The 19,097-nt window shown below is 40.2% G+C and overlaps 1 pseudogene; it reads right to left on the bottom strand.

The window, feature by feature from the left end:
- Window positions 1-7,320: 7,320 nt before the first annotated feature.
- LOC103724474 lies at window positions 7,321-8,463 on the bottom strand (annotated as a pseudogene).
- Window positions 8,464-19,097: the final 10,634 nt, after the last annotated feature.

The raw sequence follows: 19,097 nt of genomic DNA, 5'->3' as shown, positions 1-19,097 counted from the left end.
GGTGGTGCAGGCCCAGGGAAGCAGAGAGAGGTGAGGGCAGGGCCAGGACCAGAAGCGGTGCTCCTGGAGCCCAGGAAAGGGACTGAGTTGCTCTGGGTGAGAAGGATCAGGAAACAGTATTGGTTCCCCAGGTGTCTGGGGCCCCAAGACTAGGAATAGCACAGGGCCCAAACTAGGAGTATAGAATGGCGGGAGGGATGGAAGGGTGAGTGTGGGTTAGGGAGTCCCGGCGTGGAGAGCTGCCCTATAGACTTACCCCAAGAGGCCTGAGGATAGTAGTCGTCTCCAGGAATTTTAAAATTTCATCTCTGACTTCTTGGATCATCCATTGTTCATTCAAAAATATATTTTTATTCTCAAAAAAAGAGAATAGAACATTATTATCCATTATCTTCAAAGGCTGAAATGAAAAGAAAGCATCAACTAATGCAAAAATACCTGATAAAATTTAACAACGTATTTAATAAAAATTTTTAAAACTAAATTTTAGAGTGTTTTCTAGACTTAATATTGTGCATTTATATAAAATGAAAAAAATAAAAACCTAGAACTAGCATTGCATTTCAGTATGGCACGTGTCATGGTTTGGAAATGCAGAGCTTTCCAAATTGTTTATGGGATAAAGGCTTTGTACACTATTAACGATCGAGCATAGCTTGAGAAAGAAGGTCACGGGGCAGGTCCTTGGGACAATCTTGTTCCTATCCCCTTCTTGTCTCCTGCTCTGATTCTTGGCCACCCTGGCATGAACTATTTTGTCTCTTTTCCTCCCCACTGTGATGAATTGACCCTTCTGACTCACAAATCCCTTTAAGTTGTTTACACCTGATATTTTGTCACAGTGATATAAAGCCTGACTTACACAGTCATTTTCTGGTAATGCTTTATGCCTTCTCCCTGAGAATTTGGTTTAACAAACCAAATATCTAGAACCAGGTGTATAAACAAACTGAAGCACAATGTACTTACTACTTAGCTATGAACTGAACATTCATTTATACATCAAATAACAAAGCAAGGATCTTTATCACTCACAGCTTAGAAACATTCCATCATGTACATTTGCCACATTTTCTTTACTCATTTGCCAGCTGATAGATATCTAGACTGATTCTGTATCCTAGATATTGTGACTAGAGTGGTAATGAACATGGATGTGCAAGTATCTCTGTAGAGGGTAATAAAATCCTCTGGGTATAAGCCCAAGTGGTAAGAAGCAGTCCATAGAATGAGAGAAAAAGTTTTCCAGCTGTACATCTCACAGGTTGGTGTCTAGAATATACAAAGAATTTAAAAAGTCTAAACATGAAGAAAACAACTCAATAAAATAGGATATGAAACTGAACAGAAAGTTCTCAAACAACAAGTACAAATGGCTAGTAAACACTTTAAAAAGTGTTTAACCACCTTGGCAGTTAGTGTAATGCAGGTTAAAAACCACTTTAGGACTCCATCTTACCCCAGTCAGAATGGCCATGATCAGGAGCACAAATGGCCACACATTCTGTCAGGGATGAAGGAAAAGGGCACCCTACATACTGTTGGGAGTGTTACCTAGTGCAATCACTTTGGAAATCAGTCTGGAGGTTTCTCAAAAAAAACTAGAGATAGAGCCATGCACTTTTTTCTGTATCATGGTTTAGTGTAAGAAACAGAAAAATGCTTGGTAAAGAAATTTGTTTCTGAGAGCCTGCATACAACCCTCACCTCAATCCCTTCTGTCCGTTAACACTGCTCCGTGGAATAAAGTACTTCGGGAGTGACTCACCATGAAGACTTTCTCGCAGGAAGTGAGAGGGTGGATTCTGGAAAGAATTGCAGATAAAGTTGCTTCTGCTGTTCCTGCTTGTTGAGAACCATACTAGAAGATGTTGTTGAACAGCTTAGCTGTCCTCTGCAGAGTAACAAGGAGGTTGTGTGTGCTTGTGCATTATGTTTTGTCTAGAAGAGTGGTTAAATGTATTGAGGAAAATCCATAGTATTCAACATGTGTGACAATTAGCTAATACTGATGGTTTTTATGGTTACTGGCCTAATAACAGAAAGTTGTAGAATGAATAATGGGAATAATAAAGGTACCGGGGGCTTTTTTTAGACCAATATTATATATTTCTTTTTTTAAAAAATTAGTATCAACACAAGACTAAAAAGAAAACTTAGTTGGCAATTATCCGCATACCCAGTGTGTTACCTACACTCGTCTGTGTATTTAAATATATCAAAATAAATTAAGAAATATTTAATTAAGTTATTCTAGGCTTACAGCACACATATCTTTTATCTGATTGCTGATATTGACAAAACACTCCAAAAACTGAGGCATTATCCAGTTGGGTTCTCAATCTTAAAGAATATCCCTGAATAAATATGCATAAATGTACAATGATCCTTCATGAAGTGAAATGTTTAAATGCCTTCTCTCAGTGCATTCCCAGGAAATATGTATGACCACGTGTGCTTCAGATATATCATATTAATTATAATGACTCACATATAAATAGCATTTGAAGTGAAATTTTTTCATTACCTGAATTTATTTTGCATTCGTGGGTTGTGTTACCATATAATACTGTATTAGGACAATAGAAGATTATGTTAGTGTTAAAAACTTATCATGACAGTGGCAGTCATTGAATACCTAGCAGAGACTGTCCAACAAGTAATTACTTTGGTGTTTGGTTCGGAGAAAAGTCACTTGATTGCTAAGAGACTCATTTCTTTGCCATGTGTCACCAGAGAAAACATACAACTTTATATGCTTTGAATTTGCTAATAAAGGGCCCATGTTCCTTCAAGACAATTCGCCTTAATTCCTTTATTATATTAAGGCTCCAATTAACCACAAGTCATAAGGGAACAAAATTAAGTTTTTCAGTCTTGCTAATTGGGAGGCTACTTAGCAAAACCCTATGGGGACTGAACGTTGTCAAACTCATTAAAAGTTTTTGGTCACATTCCTAGAAGCATGACTTATTGAGTCTCTGAACACTACTCTCCTAATTAAGGCCTTTCCCTCCCGTGATTCACAGAAGGACATACGCTTCCCTTGAATTGGTGCCTTACTCTCTTTGTTAGTAAACATCCACATCCCCATGTGTATAAAGCAAAAAATTAAAATTTCTAGTTATGGAAGAATTTTCCTTTTTCTATTAACATAAACATATTCTTGACATTTTTGTTTAATATAAATTTATTTGCCATTCAGGCCCTTGACTTAATGACCTCTATCCCACTCTGGTCATGAATGTGTCCCTTTATGGAAATATCATGACCTTTTAATTAGTATGTCTTTACAGCATAATCTAAGTCAGTAATTTGATATTTCAGTACTTTTTGCTCCAGGCTATTTTTGTGGCTCCATAAGAATTTTACAATAGCTTTTTTCAATTTATGCATAAATTTGCATTGGATTTTTAGGGATATTGAATTATTTAAAGGTCATCTTTATTTGTATGGCTAGTTAAGACATGAATATCATTTCTTTTGTTGTATCTTGTTAAATTTCTATAATCAGTGTTTTCTAGTTTTAAGAGTACAGATTTTTACTTCCCTGTGTAAATGTATTCCTTTTTTACAGTTATTGTAAAGGGGATGTACTTATCAAATACATCATATTTATACACACATGTCTATATATCTATATACCAATCTATGAGTCAAATTTTTGAGAAACATAGAGTTAGAGCATTCTCATTGGAATTGAATAAATATACCCCAAACTTAAAGTAGCTTCTAAGAGCAGGTTGGAGTTACAACACCATGTATTCCAAAAATGTTTGTGAATTGCTGTCAATTTAAGCACCTGTTTTAATGTTATGCATGTAACAATATCCAATGTTTCAAACTATAGTGTGAACAGCAATGTGAACGGAGAGCTGAATGAGATCTTGCTGATTGATTAAAACCACATATTTTACTAAAATTTGCATATGCCTATAAGCAAGACCCATGTGAAATCCAGGCAAATCTGTGTCTATGATTATGTATCTCATAAAGAGCTGAAACAACTGTGTATCCCAAAACTCGTCTAAAGTATCTTTCAAAGAGAGTAAGTTGCAGTGGTCCACAGTATCTTAAACTTGAGTCTGCAAATACAGAACTATACTGGGGTCTGATGTATCTTTAAGGTGAGTCAGGCTCTAACAAACTCTCTCAACCACACTTTATAATGAGAGATATGGAGAGGTTGTGGAAGGGCAGTTCAAGTTAACTTTTAAATATTTTATTTATTATTTTTATTTTTATGTGTATGAGTGTTTTGCCTGCATGTAAGTGCACCCATGTCATGCAATACCTGCAGAAGCCAGAAGAGGGTGCTGGATCCCGCTGGAATCATGAGTGATTTTTAGCCACCATGTGGGTGCTGGAAATCAAACCCTGGTTCTCTGGCAAAGCAGCCAGTGCTCTTAATGGCTGAGCCATCTCACCAGCCCCTCAACCAGAATTGACTTTTTTTTTTTTTTTTTGGTCTTTTTGAGACAGTGTCTCACTGTAGCCCCAGGGGCCTGGAACTTGCTATGTAGATCAAGTTGGCCTTGAACTCACTGAGATCTGCCTGTCTCTGCCCCTCAAGTGCTGGGATTAAAGGCATGTACCACTACACCTGCCCCAAAATTTATTTTTTTTCACTTGTACACACCTGGGCTGAGGGAGCCTCAACTAGGGAATTGCCTCCATTGAACTGGCCTGTGGCCATGTCTGTGGGGCATCCTCTTGATTGTTGTGTGATGTGGGGGAGGGCCCACCCCACTGTGGGTGGTGCCATCCCTGGGCAGGTGGGCCTGTGTTGCATAAGAAAGCAGGCTGAGCAGGGGACAAGGGAGCAAGCCAGTAAGCAGTGTTCCTCCATGGCCTGTGCTCCAGCTCCTGTCTCCGGGTTCCTGCCCTGAGTTCCTACACTGGGCTCCCTGATGAACTGTGACCCAAAAGATGTAAGCCAAATAAGCTCTTTCCTCCCCCAAGTTGGTATTGGTCAGAGTATTTTGTCACAGCAATGAAGAAACAAGCTAGGACACCACTTTACCAAGATAGTCATTATGTTTTAGACCATGGGGAAATTTTCTTTAATTCCAAATCAGCTAGCTATTTATTGTTTGTCAATAAATAAGGTGAGAAAGGTAAAAATTCATCAACTACCCTTCCTTAAAATCAATGAAACGACTACAAAAGAAAAATCAAAACCTGAGAAAGTATAAAAACTTGGTTTCCCTGAGGCTGGAGAGATGCCTCAGCGGTTGGGAACACTGGCTGCTCTTGCAGAAGACCCGAATTTGAATTTCAGCACCCACATGGCAGCTATCACCCATCTGTAACACCAGTTCCAGGGGGTCTGATGCCCTCTTCTGACCTCCATGGGCATTACACAACATGGGTGCACTTACATACATACATGCATTATACTCATAGACATAAAATAAAAATAATAATAAAAAATAGGTTTCCAGGCACGGTGGCACAGGCCTTTAATCCCAGCAGTCAGGAGGCAGAGGCAGGTGGATCTCTGTGAGATTGAGTCCAGCCTGGTCTACATAGTAAGTTCCAGGCCACCTGGGGCTACAGGAGATCATGTCTCAAAAAAAATAGTTATAATAGATGCAATGCACTTAAGAGTGAATTTGTAGCCATTTAAAATAATTCAATCATAGGGGATAGTTAAATAGAAAATTCTGTTACGAAGTGAGCATGGCAGTGACTTCTGTAAGATGATGGACTAGGAGGGCCTGGACTTACTTTGTCCCAGATAAAGGACATCTCAACAGACAAGAATACCCTGAGAATTCCAAGCTTTGGACTACACTTGAGCAATCCATTGTGGACATAGAACTAAATAAAAACTGAATGAAAAGATAAAAAGAAGTCGTACTTTGCCATCATCACACATCTTATTTTTCCACCTTTCTGCAAGGAAAGTCAGGGGGGACTCCCTGACTCACAGGCTCTGCAGTGGTAAAAAGGCAACTGAGACATTTGTCTCAATCTTCTAATATTTCAAGATACTTCTGAGAAACCTTACTTAAAAGAAGAGATAAAGATATCCAACAAATATTTTTAAAGTGCGAAACATCCATAGGCAACCAGGGAAGTTCAAATTAAAACTACTTTGAAGTTCTGTCTCACCCTGATCAAAATGACTATCATGAAAAACAAAACAAAGCAGATGACAGCAAATGCTGGTGAGGATGTGGAGGAAGAGGTACTAATGGTGGGAGTGTAGACTAGTACAGCCATCACAGAAATAAATATGGAGGATTCTCAAAACCTTAAACAGGACTATCATCTGGTCCAGCCATACCATTCCTGGACATATCCACAAAGGACTATGTGTCCTGCCAGAGAGATCTGTGCGCATCCATGTTTATTGCTGCTCTATTCACAATAGCAAGGAAATGGAAACAGCCTGGATGTTCATTATGTGATGAATGGATTTTTTTAATGTAGAAAAGCGATTTATTCCATTATAAGCACTTACACAGTTAGTCATGGAGACTAACAGACCTGATGTTGAGACAGGTCAAAATGGAGATGGTATCAAAATATAGTGGTCAAGGACTAACCCCTAACAAAAAAGCAAATCTTATGAAGGATTAATTTAATTTTAAAAACAAACTATCAAAGCACTCTTCTCAACTTGGCAGCTCACCTATGGTAGAACTACCAGGCAAAAACATACATCTTTACAACTTGGTGGTCCCAAGTTTTAAAAAAACACACAACAAAAACCTTTTCACAGAAAGGAAAAGAATAATATGAAAATAGTTCAAGAAATACACTAATGAGCAAAATATGTGGGGAAGGAGGCACGTGCGGTCTTAACTGAAGAAACCAATAGATGACTGTTAATACATGGGAAAATGTATCCTGGAAAGTCAGGCATGAGGACTGTAGAGTAGGAATTTGTATGACTTGAACCCCTTCTAATTGCTGAATAAAAATGACACCTTGTAATATTTATGCTTCATGGCACAGACACCTACCTCACTCTATTCATTATTCACTCTAGCCATTACTTAGAGTATGAAAAAACTGGGGCTATAGCTTAAAAAGAAAAATAATCACACATATTATGCCCCATTTCTGAAGCTATTTTACTAGAAAATTCCTGAAGAAAATTTAAATACGTCTGTGGCTTTTTAAAAATGAGGACCCCAGTTAAGGTTTAGAAAACACCCACTGACGCCCACTGCTTGGGCTTGTAGCATTACTGGTGGCACCTATGATAGGGGGAGAGCTGAACAAAGTCCCTGTCTCAAAACCAGTGTTAAATCAATCTCAGGTTCAGAGGAAAGCAGGGGGAGTCTAAAATCACCAGAGTAGACACATCTAAGACCCTTGTCCTTCTGGATCCACATTTCCTTCAGGGTCTTTGTCATTATAAATGTTCTCTGCCAACTGCCACACTTGCATGATACTGTCTTCTGATACCAAACAAAACACCCAAAGTTCATTGGGATCCAGGAGAAACCAGAGATTGGTAGTGTGACCACCATGAGTAAAAACAACTCTGGTGGGCCATTTTCTACATCCTCTTGGGACTGCTCCTCTCCAACTTTACTCAAATCCCAGACATTCAGCCTATGATCAGTACCACTGGAAGCCAAAATAGTCTCATTGTGAGAATACCACTGAACTTGGAATATTTCATCCTCATGTGATTTAAAGGAATGCAACTTGAGTTTCAGATTTCTCAGATCCCACAAGGCAATAGTCTTGTCAGCTGATCCAGTGGCAAGAATGAACTCACTTCATTGAGTTCATTGATTGAAAGACAGGCAGTTCACTTCAGCAGTATAAGCATCAACCCAATGGCTTGGTTTGGAAGTATTGTTTGAATGATTATCCCAACCAAGTAGAGACTCATGAAGCAGATGCCAGGAAACACCTACTACTGCTGTACGTCCTGTAAAGATGGCCTTTGCATCCACCACTTTTCCTTCCTTTGGAACTGCACTGATGTCCCACGGTATGGTCATCTGAAGCACTAAGCAAGTGCCCACTGAGAATTGGGTTCCAAGAAAACCCATAACCTTCCTTCTGATGTCCACATAGACAGAAGCCTGGGTTGCACTCTCCAGATGGCTATGGTTTAAAAGGATACTTTGTGTTATCAAAAACAAGAACATCACTGGATAAAGTCTTTGTTGCAATGATACAAGGGTTCTGGGGCATGTAACGGCCCTGTTTACTTCTCCCTCATGGTTGATCTTGATTTCTACTTCAATTTTCCCACTGACAGAGCCAAAACCTCCAAATTCTCCTTTTTCACTGTCGTAGTGTGATGCATTAAACTGAGCATCATCATTTGGGAGCTGGACACTGGCTATCACAAGGTGGTTTTGTTCGTCCGATGTGTGTATCCCCAGTACAAGTCGATGAATGCTCTCCTTCAGGTCTGGCTGCATCTGGAAGCCACTGGGCAGTTAAGCTGGGCCACTCCAGAGGATGTGTCATCACCAAATCATAGAGAAAAGGGGCGTTCTTTCCCCATATTTTGTATTCCTTATTGAGCACACATTCCTCCTGTTCAGCTGTCAAGAAAAATGAAATTATCAAATTTGCAAGAAAATGGATGGATGTGGAAATTATTATATTAAGCAAGGTGACCCAGATTTAGAAAGACAAATGTTGAGTGTTTTCTTTTTTTCATGTGTAGATCTTAGTTTATATATTTGGGTGTGATTTGGGGTATAGGCTATAAAACTAGTAAAGAGACATATTAAGGAAGAAGGATAGGACACAACACACGTGATCTGAAAGGTGATACTGTAGTTAGAAGGTATAAGAGGTATAAGGTGTGGGGGATGGGGGATTCTTTTCCAGAGGGTAAAATAAAAATGGCCTCTAAGTCCAATCCTCAACATAGTCTTTCTTTACACTTGAAACTTATGCACACAGTCTTTACCATCCTTCTTCTCTGCACTCTGGTCTTCAAAGTGTTAAATTCCCCCTATAAACCAGTTCCAGAAACCTAAGAATCGAATGGTCAGGTTTACTCACAGAAAAGGCCCAACATCTCTGGTACCAATTTTATGTGTTAGTTTTGCATACCTGACCAAAACAAAAACTTAAAAGAAAGAGATTTATTGTGGCTCACATTTTCCAGGATTTTAATCCTTTCGTGTTAGTTCCTGACAGTGGAAGCATATGACAGAGGCTGTTTTCATTAAGGTGGTCCAGGAAACAGAAAGGCAGGAACAGAGGCCTGATATAACCTTCCAGGGTCTGCTTATAGTAACCTACTTGTATCAGCTCGACCATACCTGTGAAACTTTCTATAGCTTCCAAAGTAGCACTGACAGCTTAGACCCATCATTCAAGCTATGAGTCTGTGGAGAACATATCAGACTCAAAACAGAACATTGATCCACCAGATGATCAAATCTCAAAGGAGGAGCAAGTCATAGGAAAAAACAAGGCAAAATGATAAGACCAATAGAAAAGAATAGCTATAATAGATCTCCAGAAGAAAAGGATTTAAACAGATTTGAGATACATACAAAACGGATAGTTGAATAGAATTTGAGATCTCACAGCAGAGGAAGCTTCATAGCCAGGGTGGGAACCAGATCTGACTCTAGGTAAAGGACACAGGCACACAGTGGCATCATCAGAAGCTAGAGACCCAGGGTGGAGACCAGATCTGGCAGGGTAATGACTACAATCACAGGGGGAGTTCCACAACCCACAGAGGGAGCAGCAGAAGTTCAAGACCTAAGGTATGGGCTAGATCTGACCCAGGGAAAGGCCCACAAACACCCAGGCAGTTGCACAGCTCACAGAGCAAGCTGCAGACCCAGGAGGCCCAAGGTGACCTGGACAGTCTCTTACCCTCAGAGGAAAACAAGCATGTGTAGGCATTCTACTGTCTGTCCAAGTAGGCTTCAACCCCAAAATAAATGAGGCAATGAAGGTCACTTCCTACTGATCAGTGGGGTGATCCATCAAGATGATATTACAATTCAAAATACATACTCACTAAATACAGGTACATACAGTTTTGTAAAACATATATTAATAGATACAAAGCCACAGATAAATCACAACACAGTGATAGTAGGTGACTTCAGTACCTTACTGTCACCATTAGACAGGCTATCTTGAAAAAAATAGAGAAACACCGGAGTTAAATGATATGCTAAATCTAAGGGATCTAACAAACATCTACAGCACGTTCCAATGGAATGGTAGAGAATATACATTTTCTTCAGTGCCCATGGAACTTTCTTTAAAATTGATCATATATTAGGGTACAAAGCAAGTCTCAACAAATATAAGAAAATTGAATTAACATCCTGCATTCTATCTGATTCCAAGAGAATAAAACTAGATTTCAACAACAATAGAAACTTCAGAAAATATAAAAGCACGTGGAGATTTAAAAACACACTCTTGAATGATGTGTAGGCCACTGAAGAGATAAAAATATTTCTAGGATTGCCTGAAAATGTAGACACAACATTTCAAAATCTACGGGACACAGTGAAGGCAATCCTAAAAGGAAAGTCCATAGAACAAAGGGCCTACATAAAAAAAAAATTAAGAGATTGCTAAGCATTAGGTTAAGGATACCTTATGGCCTTTAAAAAATATGAACAAATCAAACCCAAAATCAATAGATAGGAAGAAATAATAAAAATCAGGGCAGAAACAAAAGATACAAAGAATTAGTAGGAAGAATATGTGGTTCTTAGAAAAGATAAAATTGACAAACCTTAGCCAAATTAATTAAAGGAAGTGTGTCAAGAAATAAATTAATAAAATTATAGGTAAAAAGGAAGAGATTACACTAGAGTCAATGAAATTCAGAAAGCAATAAGAATATACCTTAAAAATCTATATATTTAGATAGGCTGACTGGGCTTCTGTGGATGAACTTGCACTGAAGGACATCTGGGTACTAAAATGTATGTTGGAATACATGAGGTCTGGGGGGGTAGCATGGGAAGGAGATCTAAACTTTATTAAGAACTGTTGTATGAAATGTAAAAAACTCAATAAAAATATTTTTTAAAAACCTATATACTAGTGAAATAGAAAACTTAAGAAAAATGGATAAATTTCTAGTGTATAAAACATACCAAAATTAATCCAACATAAAACAAATAATTTAAACAGATCTGTAACCAGCAATAACATTGAAGCAGTAATTAAAAAGTTTCCCAAACAATAAAACCGCAGGAACAGACTAAAGATTTCTACTATAACTTCAAAAACTAACAGCAGTAGTACTCAAATTACTCCATATAATAGAAAGGAAAGAAGGCTTACAAAATCTTTGGAAAAGCTAGCATTACTATGATGCCAAAACAAGGTAGTGACCCAACAGGAAAATTACAGACTGTTTCCCTGACATAGATGCAAAAACTCTCAATAAAACACTCCCAAAGCAAATTCACGTAGTGATCTAGTTGAGAAATGCCCCCATAGACTTACGTATCTGACTACGTGGTCCCCAGGTTAATGATATCATTTGTGAATTTAGGAGGTGTGGCCTTGCTGGAGCAGGTATGTCACTGGGGGAGGGCTTTGAGAGCTCATAGCTTTATCCCATCCTCAGTTCCCCCCGTCTCTCTTTCTCTCTCTCTCTCTCTCTCTCTCTCCCTCCCTCCCTCCCCTCCCCTCCCTACCTCCCCGCCACCCTCTCCCCTTTCTCCTTACTGCACACACTTGAAGATGGGCCCTCTCAGTTTTCTGCTCTGGCTGCCTTCTTCCCTGCCTCCTCCACCATTATGAACTCTCCTTCTGGAATCATAACCCAAAATAAACATTTCCTGCTATTAGTTGCCTTGATCATGATGTTTCATCACAGCAATAGGAAAGTTATTAATACACAAATCGAACAGATCTTTCAGTCAGGTATGATAATGCAGACCTTTGGAAGTGCAAACCTTTAATCTCAGCATTTTGGAGGCAGAGGCAGGATCTCTGTGAGATTGAGGCCAGCCTGGTCTACATAGCGAGTTCCAGGCCAGCTGGGGCTTCAGGGAAAGCATGTCTCAAAATAAACATATAAAAAGAAACTTTATCACAATGAAATTGGTTTTGTTTCAGGAATTCAGAGATGGTTTAACATACATAAATAAAAAGATATAATTTGCCTGGCGTGGTGGCGCACACCTTTAATCCCAACACTCGGGAAGCAGAAGCAGGCGGATCTCTGTGAGTTCAAGGCCAGCCTGGTCTACATAGTGAGTTCCAGGACAGCTGAGACCCTGTCTCAAAAAGACCAAAAAAAAAAAAAAAAGATATAATCTAAAACAAAAGTGGACTGAAAGACAGAGATCACATGATCATCTCAATTGATGCAGAAAGTCTTTCACAAAGTCCCCATGTTCCTTCATGATAAAAGAAGGCATAGAGAAGCAGTTCAAAATGTAGGGAGCATACCTCAGCATAATAAATGCTGTATATGACAAACCTATACCTGAGGTCATGCTAAACAGAGAAAAATGCAAACAGTTCCTACCTAAGGTCAGAAAAAATAATGTCCACTCTCTCCACTCCTGTTGGGCACTGAACTTAAAGTTTTACCTGGAACAAGAAGACAAGAGAAGGAAATAAAAGGGGATGCACACAGGAAACGAAGTCCAAGTAGCCCTATCTGCATATGGTATCATTCTATACAAAGGATTCAGTGAAGTGGCAAGATAGAAAATTAACACATACAAATCAGTGGCCTTCCTATATACCAATGACAAATGTATTGAGAAAACAAATCAGGTAGACAATTTCACTCACAGTAGCCACAACACACACACACACACACACACACACACACACACACACCTGGGAATAACTTTAACTAGAGGAAAGTAATGACCTCTACAATGAAAACTTTAAAGCACTGAAGAGAGAAGGTAAGGAAGACACCAGAAGACCGAAAAGCCTCCCATGGTCATAGATGGGAAGAATTAATCTTGTGAAAATGGACATTCCATCAAAAGCAATCTACACGGTTACTGTAATCCCATTCAAAACTCTAGGACTTTTCTTCACTGACATAGAAAAAAACAATAACAAAATTTATATGGGGGCACAAGAGACCAAGGACACCCAAAGCAATCCGAAACAAAAAGGCTGGTGCAGGAAGCATCACCATATGTGCACTCGATTTCAAATTATACTACAGAGCCGTGCAATAAAAATATCTTGGAACTGGCACTAAAACAGACACAGAGATCAATGGAATGAAATTGGGACCAGATATAAGTTCATGCAATTACAGTTACCTAATTTTTGACATAGATGCCAAAAATATATACTGGAGAGGAGACATTATCTTCAACAAATAGTCCTATGAAAACTGGGTTTCAACATGAAGAAAAATGAAACTAGATCCTTATCTCTCACTTTGCACAGAGCTCACCTCCAAATGGGCTAATGACCTCACTTAAGACCTGGCACCTTGAAAGTTCTAGAGGAAAATATAAGGATAACGTCTCAGTTTCCAGGCACAGGTAAAGACTTTCTGAATTGTAATACTGGCACAGGAAATAAGACCACCAATCAGCAAAAGGGATCAATCTCAAGAAAAGAAAAAACAAAAACAAAACAAAAACCTCTGTACAGCAAAGGCAAACTGACACAAATGAACAGGAGCCCACAGAATGGGAGAAAAGATTTCCCAGCTCCTCTTCCAACAGAGAGTTGGTATCTAGAATAGATAGAATTCAAGAGACTGAACGCAAAGATAATAAATAACACAATTAGAAATGGCCAGAGAACAGAACAGAAAATTCTCAAAAGTAACACAAATGTCCAAGAAACTCTTAAAATGGTGATCATCATTCTTCCCAGTTGGGGACATGCAGAGTAAAACTACATTAAGATTCTTTCTCTCCTCGATCAGAGCTGCCATGGTCAAGAACACAAATGAGAACAGATGCTGGCAGGGAGAATTCTTTTTTTAATTTTTTCAAAGATATTTTATTTATTACTTTTATTTTTTATGTGTATAAGTGTATTGCCTGTGTATATCTAAGTGCACCTGTGTCTTTCAATGCCTGCAGAGCTCAGAAGAGGGTGTTGGATCCCCTGGAACTGTAGCTATGGACAATGGTTAGCTGCCGTGTGAGTGCAGGGAATTGAACCCGGGTCCTCTGCAAGAGCAGCCAGTGCTTTTAACCACTGAGCCATCTCTCCAGCCCCCCAAAATGGAAATTCTTATACACTGTTGATGGGAATGTAAACTAGTACAGCTACTTCGGAAATCAGATTGAGGTTTTTCAGAAAACTAGAAACAGAATCACCAGGCGACCCAGTTTTCTAGTTTCCTTCTGTTGCTGTGCTAAAAACACTGACCAGCCGGGCGTGGTGGTGCACGCCTTTAATCCCAGCACAGGGGAGGCAGAGCAGGCAGATCTCTGTGAGTTCAAGGCCAGCCTGGTCTACATAGTGAGTTCCAGGACAGCTGGGGCTACAGGGAGACCCTGTCTCAAAAAAACCGAAAAAAGAAAGCGGGCCTACTCCTGTGTAAGACAACAAGTTCCTTTGATGCCAGCTCTGCCATCTCCTCAGAGCTAGCAAGACAAGCATAGCCTGGAGGTCAAGCACGTGAAAGCATGCTTTGGCCATTTTGTTGTCTGGATGGACTCAGGTATAAAAGTTTGTGTGGACCTTTCGTGCCAGTGGTTAAGTTAGGAAAAGAAAGATCCCGCCTGTTGTCAGATTCAATCTTCTCTAAAAGCTCCATGAAGGAATCTAAAAACCGAAAAAAGAAAGAAAGAAAGAAAGAAAGAAAGAAAGAAAGAAAGAAAGAAAGAAAGAAAGAAAGAAAGAAAGAAAGAAAGAAGGAAAGAAAAAGAAAACCACTGACCAAAGATAACTTGGGGGAGGAAAGGATTTATTTGGCCAACACTTCCAGGTCACATCATTAAGGGGAGGAATTCACGGCAGGAACTGAAGCAGAAAACATGAAGGAGCACTGCTTACTGGCTTGCTTTCTGATTCTCTCAGGCTCATGCTCAGTCACTTTCTTTCTTTCTTTTTTCACATTTGCGTTTTTAATCTGGGCTCTTAACAACACAAATGACATAAATTTGGATGCTATGCTGTGAATCTGAAATACCTCCACAGAGGCATTACTTTGGAAGGTTCTGGAAACTTTGAGAGGCAGTGCTTAGTTCTAAGACGTAGGTCACCTGGGGCGGGTCTTTGAAGACTCTCCTTGGTTCTCCCCTTGCTTTCTGCTTCCTGCCCTGACATAAGGTGAACAGCTTTCACACCACAATTCTGCTGTCACGATCTGAGCTCTTCTGCTGTGCTTTCTGTCACCATGGACTAAAACCCTCCAAAACGGGGAGCCAAAAATCAATTTTTCCTCTCCAAAGTTGTTTCTGTCAGGTATTATCAGAGTGACACAAAAATAATCAATACTATAGAATGTTTGTTTTTTACAGACAATCAGTTTTTTCTTCTGGAGCAAAAATACCAAGAGGTGCTTTGTCCTCACCTGTTTAGGGAAGGCATCATGCCATACCCACAATAGTAACTCTCCCAGGTAAATAACCTGATGTGTTTGGAGAGAATGCCCACTCCTGAGACATTAAAACTATCTTCCTTCTCTTCCACAAGCTTTCCCACCCTCCTACGTCTTCTCCAACCCTTTTTGGTATCCTTCTCTCTTTTGTGCTATGAACAATTAACACAGTTCTACCTTGTTAGCATGCTTTTGAGGATATGATATAGTATTATTAGCTGTATACCCAGTGGTGTGTAGTACAACTCCAGAAATTGTTCATGCTGCATAACCAAGACTTTGCATCTTTTGACCCCCCGTGTAACTCCCCATTTCCCCTCCCCTGGCATCACCATACCAGCCTGAGCACATGCATTTGATGATTTTACATCCCACACGAGTAAGATCTACAACATTTGTCTTCCTGTGCCTAACTTATTCCACTTAGCACAATGCCCCCATGTTGTTGTAACTGGCAAGATTTCTTTTTGAAGGTTGACTACTATTCCCTTGTGGGTATATATCATATTTTCTTTATCTACCTGTCTGTTGGTGGACATTTACACCTTTCCACAGTTTGTCAGCCACTTTCTTATACAGCCCAGGACCACCTGCTCAGGGATGGTACTGCCCACAGTGGGCTGGCCCTTCCCACATCAACCATCAATCAAAACAAGCATCAGAAAAAAGGCCACAGGCCAATGCTATGGATAAAACTCTTCAGTTGAGATTCCCTTTTCCCAGGGGACTCTAGGTTATGTGAACTTAACAATGAAAACTAGCCAGCACTGGAAAAAACTATACAGAGGTCACCCAGGTCCCAAATGACACACTGCATGTTCTCTTTCCTGTGCATCCTAGCCTCAGAGCTTTGGTTTTGTTTACTTAATATAGGGTACATTTGGAATTAGGAAACTATAAAGTGGCCATTTAGGGGTGCATTAAGAGTGAGGGGAATAGTGGAATATCAGTAAAATGTAGGGAGAGAGGGTGAGGATTTGGGGAAGAGGGTTCAATCAGGGAGTGGAATGATGTGGACGGGGGAAAGAAAGAGACACAGGAAGGTTAACCCAAACAAAGTGCCTGAGAATCTAGTGTCTTGAAGCCTAAGTAAAATTTGTAATAACAGGGAATAGTAAGGCGTATGTGATATGAAATAGAGGGAAGAATAATGGGAGCTGAAGCTTTCAAAGGAAATGGTGCTGGGTGGTGAAAGGAGAGGCAGAGGGTGTGCTAACCAAACCTAGGGATGCATGAAGAAGCCCTTTGAAACCCCACTCACATGTAAGCTGATTTAAAAATATAATTGAGAAACAGAATTTGGACAGCGGTACCCCCACATTAGTGAACAGTGCTGCTTCCAGAAGACATGAATTATTAAATGAAAATCTCAGTGTCAAGCACAGGGTACCTACCTAAGAGTTCTTGGCCAAGGATGACCTCGGGGCACCCCAAATCATACAGCCTGTTTGCCATTTGTTCTTGGTTGCCTACCATAAATAAAACTCTAAACTTGAAGAGAACACACACATGATTGCAGGACACAAAGACATTAATCTTGAACTAACCAGGAAAGTCTCTCCCTGCTGGCTAGCTTTCATAATGCACTAAGGTGCTATGTAGGCCACTGGGAGAGAAAAGACATCAGTGGTTTTATCCATTTCTGGACTTAGCATGCTGTAATACTAACCTGTTGTCTTGACTTATGTCCCTTATAATGTCTGGAGACAGAAGAACTAGAATCTTGGTGAAAGAAAATGTTAGCAGGGCCAAGAATAGGCTTCTAAACTTATCATGTGCCATAGCAGAGAACCCACTACTATTATTCTGCTAAATTGACATATTATTAAACCGACTCCTAATGACTTATTCTTATACTCTCACCAGAGAAGCTTCTTTTTTCAGCAGATGGTGATTAACAGAGATTTGCAACTGGCCAGTATGCACAGAAAAAGAGACTGTATAGTGCTCAGCCCTAAGAGGGACATTTTATCACACCCTCTCCTCCCAAGGCCAGAGGTCATTATGGAAGAGGAGGCAGAAAGGCTGTAAGAGCCAGAGGTGGTAGGTGAATATAGGGAAACTGCATTTTCTGGACACAACAGGACAGCAGCACACATGAACACACAAAGCTTGTGACAGCATGCACAAGATATACAAGCCCAATCCAGATAAAAGTCCAGCATGGATGGGGGAGGTGGGCAAGAAGCCTCAGCCCTGTATGAAGAACTATTGCAACTGATAGCCACTGGGAGGACAGTCAGTTTTCTCTAAGGGTATGATGCTGGATAGGTTGACCAGGCTCCAAGGAGTGGACCTATACCCAAGAGCACTTGGGAAACACAAATTTGACTCAATAAGCCTTTACAAATAAGGATAGAGAACATGAAGTTGGGAGTAGCAAAATGGTAATAAGGTGAGGGGCCTATGTTTGATCAAAACACATCATGTGAAAATTTCAAAGAATCAATGAAAAGAGCGGTTTTTAAAGTAGGACCCTGAGACCCACAGGCCTTGACTCCCCCAGCCCCATTCACCCTCCCAACTCCCCCACCCATCTCTCCTCCTAGCCTGGGTCCTGTCCCATTCCTTGTCTTGGTGCCACAGACACAGGGGAACCACCACTGCTTCCTGATCCTTTGCATCCAGTCCAACCCAGTCCCATCTCTGGTCCCCAGGAGCCCTCTGAGCCTGGCCCCGCTCCCACCTCCCTCTGCTTCCCAGGACACGGGGCTGACCTTTCGGCTTCCTGATCCTTTGCATCCAGGCCAACCCAGCTCCTCAGTGCAGTCCCCAGGAGCACTTGGCACCTCTTCCAGCCCTCATCTCCCTTTGCATCTCTGGGTGGCATGGCCACCAGCTGCCCTAGACCAGGATCTTTGCAGGGCACTGCTCCCAGGCCAGTCCAACCCCCAAATTCCTGAGGCCAAAGTCTTTCTTGGAGGGATCCAGACCTTAGGAGAAACCCTGAGAGCATCTGATCCTCATCTTACTTGGGCCTCTGTGGGAACTCCTGAAGACAAAAGCAATCTGGCCACTCCAATGTAAAATCAAAAGAGAGAACCAGAAGCTTAGATGGACCAGCTTTCCATGCACAAAAAGTAAACCACAAAGACTCATAAAATTCACAAAAAGAAGCAGACCTAAATTTGAAGGCTTGAGTCTCACTCAAGAATCAGAAACTACAAAAGAAATTCACGTCAAAATCACAGAGAAAAAATAAAACATGAAAAACCAAAATAACATATGCCCACCAAACACCAATAGTCCTCTGGAGGAGTACACTGAGAACCCCCTAGAGATAATCCAGGACATGGAATTCAAAACAACAATTATAAACATGATAAAAAGAATTCAGTGAATTTAAAGAACATACAAAGAAATCAAAGAACTGAAGGAAGATAGGGTTACTTCTGAATGAATTCAGAAAAGAGCTAGAGATATTGAAGACTACTCAGGCTGAAATGAAGGAGGAATAGAAACACTCAGTAAGCCAATTAGAAACGACAGGAGAAAGCCTCACCAATACTATGAATGAAATGGAAAACAGAGTATCAAGACTGAAGATAAAGTGGATGAACTAGACCACTCAAGCAAAGATTATGAAAAAATTAAGAAATCACAAGAATGGAATATGCAGGAA

The sequence above is a fragment of the Nannospalax galili genome, unplaced genomic scaffold, assembly GCF_000622305.1.
Source record: "Nannospalax galili isolate Female #2095 unplaced genomic scaffold, S.galili_v1.0 scaffold748, whole genome shotgun sequence".
Classification (NCBI taxonomy): domain Eukaryota; kingdom Metazoa; phylum Chordata; class Mammalia; order Rodentia; family Spalacidae; genus Nannospalax; species Nannospalax galili.
Note: the sequence above shows the minus strand (reverse complement) of the source record. Positions and strands in the feature narration are given on the sequence as shown.